This window comes from Montipora capricornis, chromosome 5 (assembly GCF_036669925.1).
Source record: "Montipora capricornis isolate CH-2021 chromosome 5, ASM3666992v2, whole genome shotgun sequence".
Taxonomy (NCBI): domain Eukaryota; kingdom Metazoa; phylum Cnidaria; class Anthozoa; order Scleractinia; family Acroporidae; genus Montipora; species Montipora capricornis.
In genome coordinates this window covers 2,657,394-2,662,393 of record NC_090887.1, presented here as the reverse complement: position 1 = coordinate 2,662,393, position 5,000 = coordinate 2,657,394, and the positions used below count along the sequence as shown (strand labels likewise).

Here is a 5,000-nt window from a genome sequence, read left to right as displayed (position 1 = left end):
ATTATCAACATGTCAGCCCAGAAGCCAATGTTTCTCGCTTCTCTTTTATTTGTTATTTTTCAGAGACTGGAATGCTGTAGTTCAATACCACACAATTCAGTGCCTTCTGATTTTCTGTAACACGTACCACAGGCAACCCAGTGTATGCTCACGGAAGCATCTCGTTACAAATAATAAGCTAATAAGAACCTATGATAAATGATAAAAATATTGTTAAACTATGTAATATCTAATTTGTATATGTATAATATCTAATGCGATCAAACGTGCATTAAAATTAAAATTCGAAGAATTAAAATAATTCATATGTATGCTATGGGATAGCACACCGATGTGTCTAACCCAGCCACCCAGATCCGTGACAATCCGGCAAAGTCAAAGCCGTACCATAAACGAAAGCAACGCGCGCCTAAAGGCGGCCAAGGCTGGACACTCCCTAACTCTAGTGGGTAAACCATTCCAAAGCGTAGTAGTTAAATATGACCATGACTTATGCATGTATTCTAAATTGAAAGATGGCAGCATGAGGCGTGTGCTAGCCCCCGTCAGATTGTAATTCACAGTTAAAACGTTAAAAAACTCACTAAGATATTCCGGTCCCTGGCCTCTTAAACATTTATATAATTTGACTAATGACTGAAATTGCCTCCTTGTCTCTAGGTTTTGCAATTCAGCTAAGTTAAGGAGAAAATCATAAAAAAACTGAACTTGAATACCTTAGGATAGTCCTTAGGATATCGGTAATTAGTATCCTCTAACTTGTTTTTGAGTCCATTACTTATTCCTAGCAGGAGTGGGCTACAATACTCTAGATGAGGTAGTACGTATGCTTTATAAAGACGAATCATAACATCTTGTGGTATAAACTTACACAGCTTGCGCAGGGCAGCTGCCTTAGCACATGCCTTCTTAAGTTGTTCTTTTATATAAGGCTTAAATGTTATTATTTCATCTAAAGTGACACCAAGAATCTTCAAACTATCAGTCAGCTCTATATTATTATCTTGCAGATTAATCGTATATCTATAATTTACTGGGACAATGGCCATCGCTTGGGTTTTTGTTGCATTGATTTGCAAGTAATTATGCCGGAGCCATGTACACACTACTTGAAGATCTGAGTTAATAATGTATTCTAAAACAACAGGAGATGTATCTGAGGCATAAGCAATTGTGTCATCAGCATATAATCGAAATGAGGTGCCTTCTATAAAATAATTTAGATCGTTCATGTATATGTTAAACAACAAAGGACCGAGAAAAGGACCTAAGTAAAAGGCTCCCCTGAGGGACCCCAGTCGTAGCAGTTCTCCACTGAGAATAAGTATTGTCAAGTTTAACATGCTGTTTTCTTTGACGTAGATATGCAGTAATGAGTTGTAATGCCCTGCCTGAAAAACCATAGGCCGTCAATTTAGCTAGAAGTGAATGACACACAGAATCGAAAGCGTTACTAAGATCCACCGCGACAGCAGCAACAGCTTCTCGCCTGTCAAGGCTTGCCCTCCAGTCCTCAGTCATCTTAAGTAGGGCTGAACAACAAGAGTGTCCTCTTAAATAGCCAGATAAACTATGAGACAACTTGCATCGAAGGGTCTCGTACATCTGATAAATATAGAACAACTGTCCAGAGCACAACACCAGGGACGCTATGCCACTGTGACATGACGTGACTGCGGGCGGGATGGCCGCATCTTTCTTTGCTCCGAAGCTTGAGAGTAGAAGTTGATTTATTTCCCTTAGTATCTATTATACTCTTTCGTTTAAATGTCTTGTTTGTGTAGTAAAAATGTCCAAAGACAGGCTGAGAACCAGAGGAAAGCAAGATACTCATACTGAGAGTGCTGACTTTGAAAACTTCGTGAGAGACATCTCGACAACACTGAAAACTGACTTGGATGTCATCAAGGAGGCGCAAGGCAAGATACGAGTGGACGTGGCTGCACTAAATGAAAAGGTGAACTTAAACATTAAGTCACTGGAAAACCTAAAAGAGGACCAGAAGAAGAAATTTGAAGCTTTCGAAAAAAAGTTCGAGTCGTTAAGAGCGAATTTCACGACGCTGACGTCCGGGTTGATGGCATCAATGATACGGTCCAGAAACAAGAGAAAACCCTTGTTGATTTACATGAAAAAGTCCTATCCATGGGGCGTTATTCCAGGAAATTCAAGTTCCATAATGTTCCTGAAACTCATGGCGAGGACTTTGCCCAGAAATTCAAGAACATTTTATTGGAGCAGCTGAACAAGGAACCCGTCATCGAGAATGCCCATCGCCTGGGAACTGACGGCAGAAATAATAGAACCCCACGCCCTATCATGTGCAAGTTTTTGTATCGTCCAGACCTTTTTCAAGTCATCAAGAGGAGGCGTGAGCTAAACGATGTTTGATCACAGAGGACCTTATTCAGGAGGACAGACAGCGGAAGAGTGAACTTAAAAACATTATGAAAGAGGCTTTTGAGGCAGGGAAAAAGCCACGACTTCGACGTGGCCAGCTATATACATCGATGGTATCCTGTACAATAAGTAATGTAGTTGTGTTATTTAGTCATGGATTGAATTTGGTCTTTATTTATACGGCGACATACATTTTCTTGTAAAGGGAAACATTACATCTCATGTTAATGTCTCACTCTTCAACTGATCCTGATTTGAATCTATTATCTTTTAGTATAAATACACAGGTGATTATACAAAATTGCGCGCTCTCATTGGATCGCTATCTCGGATTATCAGCCGATAATCACCTCGACGGACAAAATGGCTGCCAGTAGTCGTTTTGCCACTGTAAGTGAAGATGATTTCGCGTTGAAATGTTTTTTTTTTTCTCTTTTTTGAAATAATCACCTGTGTATTTTTACTAAAACAATTATTCGCCTCAGGCTCAGTGATTATAGGTGAATATTCACCTCGACTTCGTCTCGGTGAATATTCACCGATAATCACTCCGCCTTCGGCGAGTAATTGTTAAAAAATGACCATGAAATGTTTACTCTTGAAGAACTTAATGATCTTGCTATTGTTGTGAAGCCGCACCTGTCATTATTTAATACACTTGAATATTTGAATCCTCAATAGACACTTTCAAGATCTTTGAGAATTAGTTGAGGCGATTCCCTTTGTCTTTTTCTGAAACTTGGCTCAAACCTCAAGACGACCTATGGTCACAGATATAAGAAATTACTCTTCTGGAGGCGGTGTTTGCAAATGTATGCTTCCTGAAATACCTGCTGACAGTCGTGATGATGATGATGATACTTCATTTGAGGAAGAGATTGTGTTGAGTCGGTGCAGTCCCTCCATCTCGCTTTATCCACATTTTCCCCTCGATTCGCTTGTGTGACTAAAACTGCTGCAGTCTGACTGCAACCAGTAACGGTAATTAGTTCGTAGTTTTAAGCACGGTCGCTTCTGATTGCAGGTGGTTGCTGCACAATGGGAAATGTCACAGTCAACTCAAAGTGTTTATGGTTTTCGAAATATTTTGTTACACTCCATTGCTGATAATGATTTGAATAAAATGTATATGAAAAAACGAATCAGCAACTTATTTGCTAAGCAATTGCATCGGTATTTAAATCCTCGTTTCCCCTGAATTCTGAATAAAATTAAAAGCTAAGATGACCCTCACTTGTATCTGAATGACATCTGTTTGCAATGTGTTTTTGAAACACAAGTTTGCTATTTTATTTCTTCACAACTACGAAGTGGATCTGTAATGATGTGACCTGGAGGTTTGTTCTTTGGAAGTGTCATAAAGTCTCCTTAAAGTGAGGTCAAAATCTCTTTCCATTTCCAAGGAGCTGGAAGGAAAGTACCATCAAAGTTGACTTGTGTTAGAGGGAAGATGTCTCTGGTTTTCTTAAAATTGAACCATAATAAAACCTTCGTAAAAACCAGTTTGGGTGACTGTATATCTCCACGAAGTTCCCCTCACGGTCATTTTGCGGAATTACAAAAAAGTCTAGCTGCAACCTATCGTTATGTTTGCAGCCGTTTTCAATGCAATACTTGTAACAGCTTCCTTTGTCTCTGAGTTTTGCTAGAATGCCACTCTAAGAAGGCACTTTCCAAAGGAAGTCTGTTTCCTCTGTTTGGAAGAAAATATCTTTGGGAAGCTAATCGACGTATTCTAAATTAAACGCTTCTCTGTGGGAAAGCGAACAAATATACGTTTGCTGAAGCATCAAAGACCCGCTGTCGCAGAAGTAAGGAAGTGAAAAAGAAAAGAAGGTACGCTTGTCAAATATTTCTATGTCGCATCAAGGTTTTTGTCTTGTTTACATTTTCTCTGGCTGATTTTGTCGCCTAGTTTGATTGACCAGAGAATCTACAAGTATTAAGTGACTTGAGTTTCTGTCGCACTTATGGCCTACTTGGCCTAAAAGCTATTGAACCCCCAGACCGTTTACCATAGCTCACCTTACATTTGAATTTGTTGGGGCAGAAAGGTCACACAACATTGAGAAAGTGATCGGGGAACGAAGAACTGGGTAAAGTCTGTCACGTTTGTTGATTATTGCTACGTCATAACACGTCATATCCAAGATGGCGCTCTTGAAGCCACGAAAGAGGCAACTTCAAGGTGCTCTTGTCACATTTTAACAGGGAAATGGACAAAACGGCCGTTATTTTCGAATTCCTGGGGAAAAGTTTTAGTAATTTAGATATACGTTTTGCAGACACATAACGCTGCATCCGGTAGATCCAACCCCTATACAAAGATAGGTCACTCATTGAATTTATATTAAACAATAAGCGTTGTTCATCGATACATTATCCTAAGGTATGAATGAAGCATCCAGACAGTTCAACTGGCTGCAGAAACATTCACTTCACCTTGTTTTGTTCCGTACTTGGCAAATTTGAATATCACTCAAATTAAAAATTATCTCTTCCAAAATGTATCACCCTACTTCTACACCACATGGTATTCCGGGTAAACGCTTAAAAAAAGCGTCTTGTTTCTTCTTTTCTATAACCTATTTCTGGAACTG

General features: G+C 39.4%; 1 long non-coding RNA gene across 1 annotated transcript in view; it reads left to right on the top strand.

The window, feature by feature from the left end:
- The window catches only part of LOC138049113 (uncharacterized), a 48,635-nt gene that overhangs the window by 37,315 nt on the left and 6,320 nt on the right, over positions 1–5,000 (top strand). The gene's annotated exons all lie outside the window — the stretch shown is intronic.